The sequence below is a fragment of the Uranotaenia lowii genome, chromosome 2, assembly GCF_029784155.1.
Source record: "Uranotaenia lowii strain MFRU-FL chromosome 2, ASM2978415v1, whole genome shotgun sequence".
In the NCBI taxonomy this organism is placed as follows: domain Eukaryota; kingdom Metazoa; phylum Arthropoda; class Insecta; order Diptera; family Culicidae; genus Uranotaenia; species Uranotaenia lowii.
Genome location: NC_073692.1, coordinates 364,690,538 through 364,702,043, shown reverse-complemented (window position 1 = coordinate 364,702,043; position 11,506 = coordinate 364,690,538). Strand labels below are relative to the sequence as shown.

General features: G+C 35.5%; 1 protein-coding gene across 1 annotated transcript in view; it reads left to right on the top strand.

Annotated features, from left to right (window-relative positions):
• LOC129746026 (snRNA-activating protein complex subunit 1) overlaps positions 1-11,506 on the top strand; it is a 57,853-nt gene that overhangs the window by 40,716 nt on the left and 5,631 nt on the right. The window lies entirely within an intron of this gene.

Genomic DNA, 11,506 nt, shown 5'->3' with positions numbered 1-11,506 from the left:
CAATTATAGAATCGTGTATCACTTTGTTTAGTGTATAACTTTTGAATGCATGGATGGAAATTGATGATATTTTTCGGTGAAACTACTTAGTTATGTGGTTTGTAACGGGTGGCAACTAAAATTTTGGAATTTCTCTTTCAAGTTGTGAAAAAAAATCAAGTGTACTTGAAGAAGATTTGATTTATTGGAATGAAAGGTACATTGTCCATTGTTGAAAAAAATATAGTGAGCAGTTGAAAACGGCCCATAATCGGTTGTTCGCCGAAGCTTCCGGGATTTTAGGATATGGTCAACAGTGGAAGCCGCCACATTTTCACTTCTAAAATGTTGTACTCTATACTTTTTGCTGAGATTTTTGTGCAGTTTGTAGAACTGTACAACGCGCTCGCAAAACGCTTCTTGTATCGATGGCATTTTTAGCAAAACTGGGCAAACATAAACAAAACAACCCAAAAACAGCTGGAAATCAGCTGACATTTCTAGAAGGTAGAAAAGCTGCTCACCTGAAAAATAAACAAAATACGGTGGTCAAACCGAGCGCAAAATATTTTGACCGCTAGTGGGGAGATATTTTCTAAAATTCGTAATGGACAGCAAACCGAACTCTTTCGCGGACACCTGGCAGATTTCCGGTCAGAAACTTTTCGTAGACAAGTTTCGTATGTATTTTCCAGAGTTAAACATGGAGAAAAAATTAAAAAAATTGATGTCTAGTACTTGAGGAGGCTGACGATCTGTGGAAGCTACAAATCCGTCTACGCTTCAACGATTTCATAACGAAGGCCTCAAAAACAAAAGACTTTTTCCTTTGATATTAGGATAAATAAAAATTCCTTTGGTTCAAATGCATTTTCCTTTGTTTCGAGGAAACAAAAACCGTTTCGTTTGATGCAAAGTTGTTCTCGTTTGTTACAATGTATTTTAGATTTTGATTTGAAAGCATTCATTCATTGAACTATTTTCCTTTTAATCCAATTGAAAGACATATTTTCTGTAGTTCCGGAGTTCCTGTTAGGAATTTTGAATAATAAAAATAAATAATTTACATATTAATTTTATTTTTTACACAAATTTAACACAAACTGTCCTAATTTTCGTTGACAAATACAGTTTGTCATTTTGGCTTGAGGCTATTCTTCTTGGGCCGCTAAATAGACTTCCGGAAGCAACTTCGGTTGCTAGTTTTAGTCTTCATCCAACTGGTGATTGCCGCTGAAGATCGTGCCGAAGTTAATCAGACCGCTGGATTTGGGGCGGCATCAGCCGTGGTCCTGTAACAATGCAAGATTTTATATAAAATCTTAAATACCTATTTACTTTTTGACTAACGGATTAACACACACTTAAAGCTCTGACCACACTGACTTGACTCTTAGAACAAAAATTCAACCATTTTCTGTCTAATTTTTTGTTGTCAGCTTTTGCAGGTTCGCAATACCGACGGCAGGTGGCGAACCTGAAAAATTTGACAAAAAATGCCCTGTAGGAAAAATGGTCCTGTTTAGCCCGATTTTATCGTAGAAATTGCGTGTTTTATTTTTAAAGTTGGGTGGCATTTCCTAACTGGGATAGCATTTCTTCAAATCGATCGATGCGCACTCTGGAATCGACATTGCGTACTGTTGGAAAAATGATTTTTTTTTTGTTTTTTTTTTCTGGAAAAATTATCCAGAAAACGAAATCGAGTGTCCAGTCAGTATGGTCAGTGCTTAAAGCATGGATCACGACAAATCTGGACGCATTAAAACGGGTCTATCTCGGAGTTATGTAAATGAAATGAAAATGTTTTGTACTCAAAATGTAGGGTTTTTATTGAATTTTAAAGGAAAAATAATAAAAAAAAATTATTCCGATGTTGTTTTGATGAACTTTCGAACTTTTCATCGAGTACCACTCATTATAGTGTGGACACCCTATTCGCTGACTACAGCGGCCATTTTGTTCCACAATCTCTTTATCTCTGTTCCATCCCGAGTAGTCCTACCATTCTTCTTCATCTTGACAATTACCCAAAATTTTTCGATAGGGCGGCTTTTCGACAAAATCCATCCGTTGGCCCAATACCACTGTACTATCTATATGCTGTAGTGGCAGCTTGCCAAATTTGGCGAAAACTTTACTGGTCCTTTGTAAGATTTAGTGTACGAAAAAAAGCGTTTTTCAGGCACTCCTCCTTGTACATTTCGGAGTCCATGGTCTTGTTTTTCACAAAAACCGAGGTTTTTCGTCCGCAGCTGCAATTACCTTGCCAGATCAAACACTTTCTTGCAAACTTATCGGCAAAAACGAATTCGAACTTGCCGGGGCATCTCACCGACCAGTTCAGTGCACCACTGCAGTGGCTTTATAAAATTTTTGGCCAGGAAGCTGCCCAAAATCCATCTTCACGTCCGTTTCGTCATCCATGAGGATGCATCCGTCGAACTTCGTTGGAATCTTGTGGTACAATTTTCGGGCACGTCCTTTGGCTACTAATTTTTGTTTCAATATCCGGTTTGGTTGCCCGATAGGATCGTATTCCTTGGCGCAGACGAATCCTTCTGACGGTGCACCGGTCGACGTTGAATTTCTTGGCGATGTCGTAGTCCGACTACCCTGTGTTTGCCTTGATCGTTCTCAACATCTTCAAATGCAGTTTCCGATCCTTAATTCCACCATGACGCTTGGTATGAACCTATTGATCGATAGTATGCATCTTACGGAAACGTTTGAGAACGTTGCACACGGTTGAGTTGACAATTTTTAACGATTTCGCGATTTTTGAGCCCGACCACGTCGGGTTTTTGACTTGAGTGTCCAAAATTAATTTTCGTCTCGCGGCTTCCATCACGTGTAACTTTTTTGAAACAAAACGAATAGTAATGAAATTAATTGATAGAGGAAACATTTCCGAACTAAGTACTGTCAAAAAATTCCAGATCTGACAACTAGGAGCGCTATGGTATAATAAACAGTGCGTACAGATTAGTCGTGATCCATGCTTAACCATTCTTCATCCTGAATCCTCCTATATTAATAGCTAACTCTAATTCACTGTTCACTTGAGAGGCCAAACTTTATTCGAAATTCGGTTCTCATTCAATCCAAAATATCTTCTAAGTTTGAAGTTTTAATTTAAAGAAATTATTCTTTAAATTTAAAATTTTTTAAATCAAAGAATTTGCTTAAAGTCTAAGTCCAAAATTATTCAGTTCAAAAAATTAATTCTTTATTTAAAAACTTAATCATTTGAATCAGAACGATAATTCATTGATTCAAAGAAAACAGGAGTTTGTTTAAGAAAAAAATTTGAATATTTTCTCTGCGTGTACAAAAAATACTGCCTCCAAATGTAACCATTTCCCTATATAGCACCTCAGTTGGTCCCAAAAAGTTCATACTCTGTTTTGGTTTGATCTGGAATCGTGCTATTACGCAAAAACTGTGATGGAGTGATAAAAAGTCAAATATTTTGTTTTTGTGCCGAAGGAGGACAAACGGCTTAATTTGTCATAACTTCGACCATATAAATTTTTTTTTTTTTTTTGTTTTTTTTTTTTTTTTTTTTTTCGAGATATATTTTTTAGACGTCGCGCTCTGAGTGTCGCCCCGAACGGTCGATTTTATATTTTGCTCCGCGTCCATTTACCGAGTTGTGCTGCAGTTTTAGTGAAAAATGGCTTGGAAATCGAGTGAAATGGCTGGGGGGGAATCTCATAAGATAATAAGGAAAGATGTTTAATAAGCATAAGCCATAAAAATGTGATGTGATGAGAGTTCCGTAAATTGTGTTTGAAAGAAACTTTTTTTTTACTAAACAAAGGGAAAACATCGGATATCCCCAAAAGTTACTGGTCAAAATCAGGTGAACAAGTCAGGGTTGTGCTTGTTGTGTGTTCAATCGAAGCATGGCATTGAGACCAGGGTACTAGTGAATAGTGAATTTAAGTAGTGAAATGGGTTTGTTGGAAGCATTCTGCATTGAAGCCAGATCAGCGAGGGACGCCACGCCACCCACACATCAGACGAAAAAACATCCGGTGAGAGCATTCCAATTTACATGAGGTTGCCTTCCTTTTCTCTCATATTACTTTTCCAACCTCTTCGTCATGACATGAACAGCAGACCGGACGCAAATAAATCTCTCTCATTCTGTACTATTTATACTCCCATCAAGGATTGAGAATTAGAAAGAGAGAGAGAGTACCTATTTTTTTGTAGCGTGCTGGCTGGTAACTGGTAACGAAGAGTAGATTCTTTCGTGCTAGTGAAATATTTCACAGCAAAAGGTGATGAAGTCGAAGTCAGGGTTGGTTTTTGGTTCCAGCTGATGGTGAAATTTATTCTTTTTATCAAATCATTCATCAAATATTCTTTTTATCAATCCGAGAAAAATCCGTGAGCTTCACGATCATATCCAAAGGAATTTGTTAGTAAATGTTCGACGAAAAGTTACCCTGGGTTGAATCGGATGTAGGGTACTTTTGAAATGTGTTTTTTTTTGCAATACAAACAATTTTTTCTAACATAGTATAAAATTGTCTTGCATATAATCATAAATAATTATAAAATTTCTTTCAGGTCTGTATCCTTTTATTGAAGTATTTTTTTACCTTATTGAATTGTATATTTATTCATTATTTTATGTAATTTTCCTTCCCACCAGATATTATATAAATTTTCTGTATTATTTGATTATATATTTTTAGAAGGAATGCATCTGGGGATAGCCCAAAGAAATGATTGCAAGCGGCACGGGTAGCCGGCCATTGTAGGTTTCCGAGGGTTGGATGCCTTCCTTCGACGAACCATCGGACCGTGGAAGCCCTAGAAGAAATTCGAAGGCCAAGCCACACAGACATAGGCAGGACCTTGCTACCGATGGGGGAACCATACATACATACATACATACTTCGACCATATAAATTTTTTTTTAACAATTTAAATGTAAGCTTCAGGGAATAGAAAACGTAATCAAAAAAAGTCATGATTTGAAAAAAGCTCAGCAAACATTTTTGTAGGTATATTTCACAACAACTTTGTTATACGTTTCATAAACATTAAAGAGTGATCGTATGAAACTCGAAAAACAGCATTTACCTACCAAAGTGGAGGCAATACACAAACATATTTTCAACTTCTGGCTAAAGCGATAAGATTATACGAATTGGACGATATCCGACCAGGGATGTCAACCTTCCAGATTTTGTCTGGATCTTCCAGACTTTTTGACCTCCGGCCAGACTTTTTTTTTGGTATCCAGACTTCCAGATTTATAGTATTTCTTCCAGACAATTCCAGACATTTTTTGATTGACAGAACTTTTTTTCAAAATTTTTAATCTATTTTGGCATTATTGACTACTTTAACTGACTGGGGTGGAGTAGAATTGCTCGAGCTCACTTCGCTCTAATCAACAGCCCAGTGGGTTTTGTATCCACCGAATGACTCTGACCAAGTTTGAATCATAATCGTCAGAATTCGTACGAAAACTGTCTAGTATTTTGACATTACTCGGTCCGAAAGTCCATACTGGGAGAATTTGAAATCATTTCTTTCCGATCTTATTTCATCACTGGGCTGTGTGAAAAGGCCTATCCAAATACAATGCGACCAGCTGGCGGCCATTTGTCATTCTTTTCTTGGTGTTTCCGTGGCATGAAAACACGCGTTCTTGCGTCCCGTCCGCGAAAAGTGACTGGTTTTTCGGAAATTTTCCCAAGTTCGAGACAGAGAAAGAACAGGTTCGAAATGGTAAGGTTAGCAAGAAATTTTTAAACATGCCCAAGCTTATTTATTATTTCAATCTGAAATCTGAGACTGAAAAGAAAGGACTGATATGATTTCTAAGTCCGAATCCGAAAAAAACTCAGGAAAATTGTTTAATGGGCATATTCCCCAACTCGAAAGTTACTAGAAACGAAAACTCCGTAATCAATTAACATTTGGTTCTAGTATAAACATCTTATTGATCGACTTCATTCTACAACAAGTAGTTATTAAAAATTCACAATAATGTGCCTACGTAACATTCCAAACTGGATCATCTACATCTGGGGGAGGAAGACTGGAATTTGCTGTATCGTTTTCTGTATCGTTTTTTTACTATTCGCCAAAAAGCCAGTAACTGTTGAAAAGATTTATAATCGTTCAAATTTTAACTTCAGATGATCAGTTTCGTGTAGCGAGTCATGTAACTCAGTTGTTTAGGTGCTAAATTTAGATTAAGCTATATTTTAGAACAATCATTAATCAAACAATTTTTATTTATCAGCTTCAAAACTTTGACGAAATTTGAGCGACTGAATACGCCTGATCATGCAAGAATTTGCCAGAGCAAAACAAAACTTAATTAAAACGTTGTTTTATGCAAAACAAGTGCTTTTCAGCATCAAACAAGTTTTATAAAAAATCACTAAATAAGAAAGTAAAATTTTGAACCTTCGCACTGGTCGGTAAATGGATGAGAGAAATTTGACGTTTGAAAGATTTTTTTCTTTTTTTATTCAGTCTTCCTCCCCCAGATCTGGATTGGTCGATCTTGGATCGATCTTTGCGAGATCGATCTTTTGAACTAAAATTTCCGATTTTTTTGATCGATTCTTTACCCTTAGAAAATCGATTAAATCGGTTTATTTTCGATCCGATCTTTCGATCTTTTTAAGTTTTTTTTCTATTTATTCCGGAGATCTTGTGATTCAGTTTCATGCAGAATTTTCATACCTGCACCATACCTGCTTTTCATTATTGGTGCTTCCTTTCCAATATATTCGAGACCGACTTAATAGATAGCGATTTTTGCCTCTATACTCTTGAGGAAAACCCATACTTTTTTTCAAATGCTCAAGTAATTAAAAGTACCATAGAACGGTCACTTGAAAGCTTACTCAGCCTTGATATAGGCATCGATATTCTATAGCATTTTACTCAGCTGAAGATTTAAGTTCTTACCTAAGCTTTCGAGTTTCATAGTCGAAACTCGGTGGAAAGCTGATCACAATAAAAAGTGTTTCTAGAAAAATAAAACGCTTATTTTATACCTTCACTTGAATTTATTCCTCTAATTTATATGTTAATATTGCCTTTTACTTTTACAATTTCTCCTTCGAGGAAAAATTCTAAATCCATTTTTTAACCTGAATGTTTTAAATTACTTGATAGAAAGGTTTGAACAATGAAAAAAGGTTTTTTAATATTTCCCATCTAAATATGACTGTTTGCAATCAGAAATGAACAAAGTCTTAAACTTTTTTTTTTTCAATTTGGATCCCGATCAATTTCAATTTATAATCCATAGTTTTAAAACAATGAATCTGCGATCTGAAATAAGAATTTATAATTGAATCTGGATTCCGGAATATGAATTGTTAAGCAGATGGTGTATATTCTGAACTTTTAGTTTTTGATCAAAAACTAAAAGTTCAGAATATACACCATCTGCTTAACAATTCATATTTCGGAATCCAGATTCAATTATAAATTCTTATTTCAGATCGCAGATTCATTGTTTTAAAACTATGGATTATAAATTGAAAGTGATCGGGATCCGAATTGAAAAAAAAAATAAAGTTAAAGATTTTGTTCATTTCTGATTGCAAACAGATCGATCTAACATATTATTTTAAAATTTTAGTATTGAAATACGCTTCACAACACCTGGGTAGGGAGGATAGAAATTCGCTGCATCATTTTTCATAGCCAAACATTGAGATAGTGTTGATGTGTTTCGTTATCAAGGATTTGTGATGTGCATTACCAACCAAATGCATTCATATTTAAAAAAAATCATTTATTTTGGCAGAGATTAACCCAATAACTGGATAGAGCTGTTGAAACTTTGCATTTTGGAACCGACAAAAGCTCAACGTGATATCATTTTTCAAATTTTCTAAAAGGAATGATAAAGCTTGATACAATAACCCAAAGAAAATAAAAGAATCAATGTTTGAACTGGTCGGTGAATGATCAGAAAAATTTGATGTTCGGGCGTTTTTTTTTCGTTTTTCGATTCTATTCTCCCCGACTAGCTCAACACTACAATGTTCCAGACATTTATACCCATTTCCAGACATTTCTGCCCAATTGTTCCAGACATTTTTTGAAAATAGGTGGCAACCCTGTATCCGACACCTTATAGATACATACTGAAAGAATGCAAGAGAGCACAAGTTTTTTCTCTCAATTTATGCGAACCGTTGCCAGCGACAATATATTCTGCTTCTGTCATTGGACAATTCTTGCAAATACACCATCTGATTTTAAGCAATCTGGCTGCACTGCTGGTCGCAGAGAGACCAAAAAAGCTGTTCTCTCACTTGACCCACGCGGGAGAAAAAAAAGGAACGAAATCGTCTTAAAAATCTGCAAACATGGCGGACTTTTTATCATATCCGATTTAAACCATTTTATCCGACCTCGAGTAACGATTTTTACGACCTTTTACTTGTGTAAGTTGGAGTTACGATTCGCAGTAACGTTTTTAATGACTTGAGTTATCATTTTTAATGCGATTTCATGTTTGCTGGGAAAATGGTCCATAGCTAGGTCTTGCAAATAGAAATTCCGCTGCAGAATTTTTGCAGCATTTTTTACTTTTCGATAGAAAAATGATCACTTTTTGAAAAAATTTGTAATCGTATACGATAAAAATTTAAGCCGGAACCAAACAAAATCAACAAAGCTATTGTTTCATAGATGAGGCATGCTCAGTTTGGTGAAACTTGTAAACTTATCCAATGGAAAACTCTCTCGAAGACTTAAAAAACGTTTTAAGAATGATGATTCTAATGCAACAAAATTTGATACCTATAGGTATACCTATAGTGAGTATACTCACTGGTCGGTGATTTAATCAGATCAATTTGACATTTGAGCGCTTTTTTGTTTTTTTATCTTCTGTTTTCCACCCATGTGTCCATAGTATACATTATATTTTCTATCAAAATTTGATTTTTGGTACAGATCCATCATAAAAAGATGAAAACTTAACCCCTTTTATGCATAGTGTTGTTTTGAAATAACACTGATCAAAATCCAAATATTTTGAAAACGCTTGGATATTGTTAAGTGCAGTACTGACAAAAAATATTCTAGAGATCCAAATAAATAAGTCCATGGTATTATTACGATATTTTAATGTACGTGTGAGATATCGAACAAAGTATTCAAAGTATTATTTAATTTTATTAAGGTAGAAAATTGCTGTTATTTAAGAAAGATAAAAAAGAGGGTCATAAAAGAAAAAAATAACTTGAATGCGAATGTGAAAAAAATATAACAAAAATGTTAAATTTTTTTAACAGGATCAAGACCTTTTTTACACTCTGGAGACTTCATCATTCGAAATGTGGAACAGGTTTTCTTTGTACTTAGTTGGCAATGAGCTGGCAAATTGCAAACTTAATTTTCTACAACAACCAAAAAAGAGGTTGCAAAATTTTAATGCCGATCCGAGCTAACTATCTACCGAAAAATTGCTGAAATGTGCATAGCGCCAAATATGATATGATTGCTTTCCCGACTACTGACGTAGACTCGAGCATGACCGACCACTACATACAAACATTCAAGCGAAACAAGAAAACATTTTATGGGGTTTTCATCCTTATAGCAAATTAGGTAATAATACTTACAATAATTATAACTAATAACACAAATTCACAATAAGACTTGGCTGTCATGGACTAACCGTCTGCGCCAAAAGCGAAAGAAAGAAAGAATGAATAATAATTACCAATGGCATGGATTGGATTTTAGCAAAAACTAAATTAAAAAAAGCCAGAGTCGAATTTTTAGAACCGACCATAAACATTTCGTAGATTGCTCCAAAATACTGACCTGTGCCAAATCTCAGTTCAATTGGACTTGATTTAGGGATGCCTCAAATCGCTCAATGTTTCAATTTTTTGCCCTCAAAAATCACCAAAGTGGTGACCAAATAAAATTAAAATTTAAATGTTGATACCTAATGACTTAATAAAGCATATTTCTTCAAAATCTGGAGCAATCTTGAAAAAATTTTTTTGTCATAAACCAACTTCCTGTGATTCCAGAAAACCGAAAGTCCCAGATAGTCGATTTTTGACCAACATATTTTTTCGAGATAATATCAGATCTCGACGTTTTATGCATTTTAAAGTCATTAGGCATCAAAATTTAAATTTTGATTTTACGATTTCCTTTGGTCCACCCATCGGTGATTTTTGAGGGTAAAAACCCGAAACTTTGAGCACCTCTTAATGAAGTCCGATTGAGCTAAAATTTTGCACAGGTCAGTTTTTTTTTGCCGATATACAAAACGTACCTATGTATATGATTGAGCTCAATTCAGGTGAACTTCACCTCGCTACGAGGTAAGATTTACCTTTTTTGGATTCACCTTTTTTCTCGGTGAATTGTGCCTTTTTTCCAACCTCGATTCAGGTAAATTTTAGTTCGCTGTGAGGTGAGTTTCACCTCGAAGGGATGAAGTTATCTTTTTGGCTTTCACGAGCGTTCACCTTGCCATCTCGGTAAATTTTACCTTTTTATTATTTTCCGTGTAGGTACAGATCAACCTGTATACATATCTCAGGTGGCGGCGGAAATCCCGTGCTAAGTGTTACTATTTTTTTTGTAAACATTGTAACCGAGATAAGCATTTTCAAACAAACAACCATCATGGCTGTACCAGCGAAAACTTGAGAAAAAAAGCATTGCCAACTGCTGTTTACGATTCTCGCCTAGGATAAATAAACATCCTGCCAAGTGACGTAGGCTTAGTTTACCTTTTTATTTTTTGAATAACGAGTTCTGTAATAGTGTGCGTGTTTGTTCATCACCTTCTTTGTACCACATTGGGTACAGATAGCTTGCCAAACGAGATATTTTTTGGCGAACTTTTATAGTTTATTCTTGTCCCGGAAGCTTTCTGAAGTCTGCCTTGGCGTGGGTTTCGTCGTCCATTACCACGCAATTAAACTTTGAAACATACAGCTTTCGAGATCTTGTTTTTGCCGCAAGGATTTTTTTATCGTTACGATTTTGAATCACTACCTGCTTATAAGTTGATAGTCCAATCGTTTTTTTTTTAGCTTCGTGCACTCTTCTTGCTTGGACGCCTTTTTGATAGCTAAAGATCTAATGTCAAAATCCAAAAAGAAGCATCATTCACACAAATGCACCTACAAAATGAGGGGTATTTCCCGAATTCCCGATTCAGCCATTTGGTCTATTTAGGCTATGCAACTATGCGGAACTCATGAAGTTTGTTTTCCAAAAAAACCACAGAAATGCTGAGCAAATAATCTTATGTTGGTAAACAAACTTATTGAGAGCCCCGCTCACTCTTCGCTTACTTACTGTGCAAGTCGGAGAACCTCGTGTATCAAAAAACCTTGAGCGCGACATCATGCCGGAAACTTTGTCGACTCGTTATTCCTGACAGTGTTGCCTGAGGGAATAATAAAATCGTTATTCTTCGATAGGATTTTCCGATCAAAACACCCGTAAGAGAGATTTTCATCCGCAAGCACACTATGCTATTGCT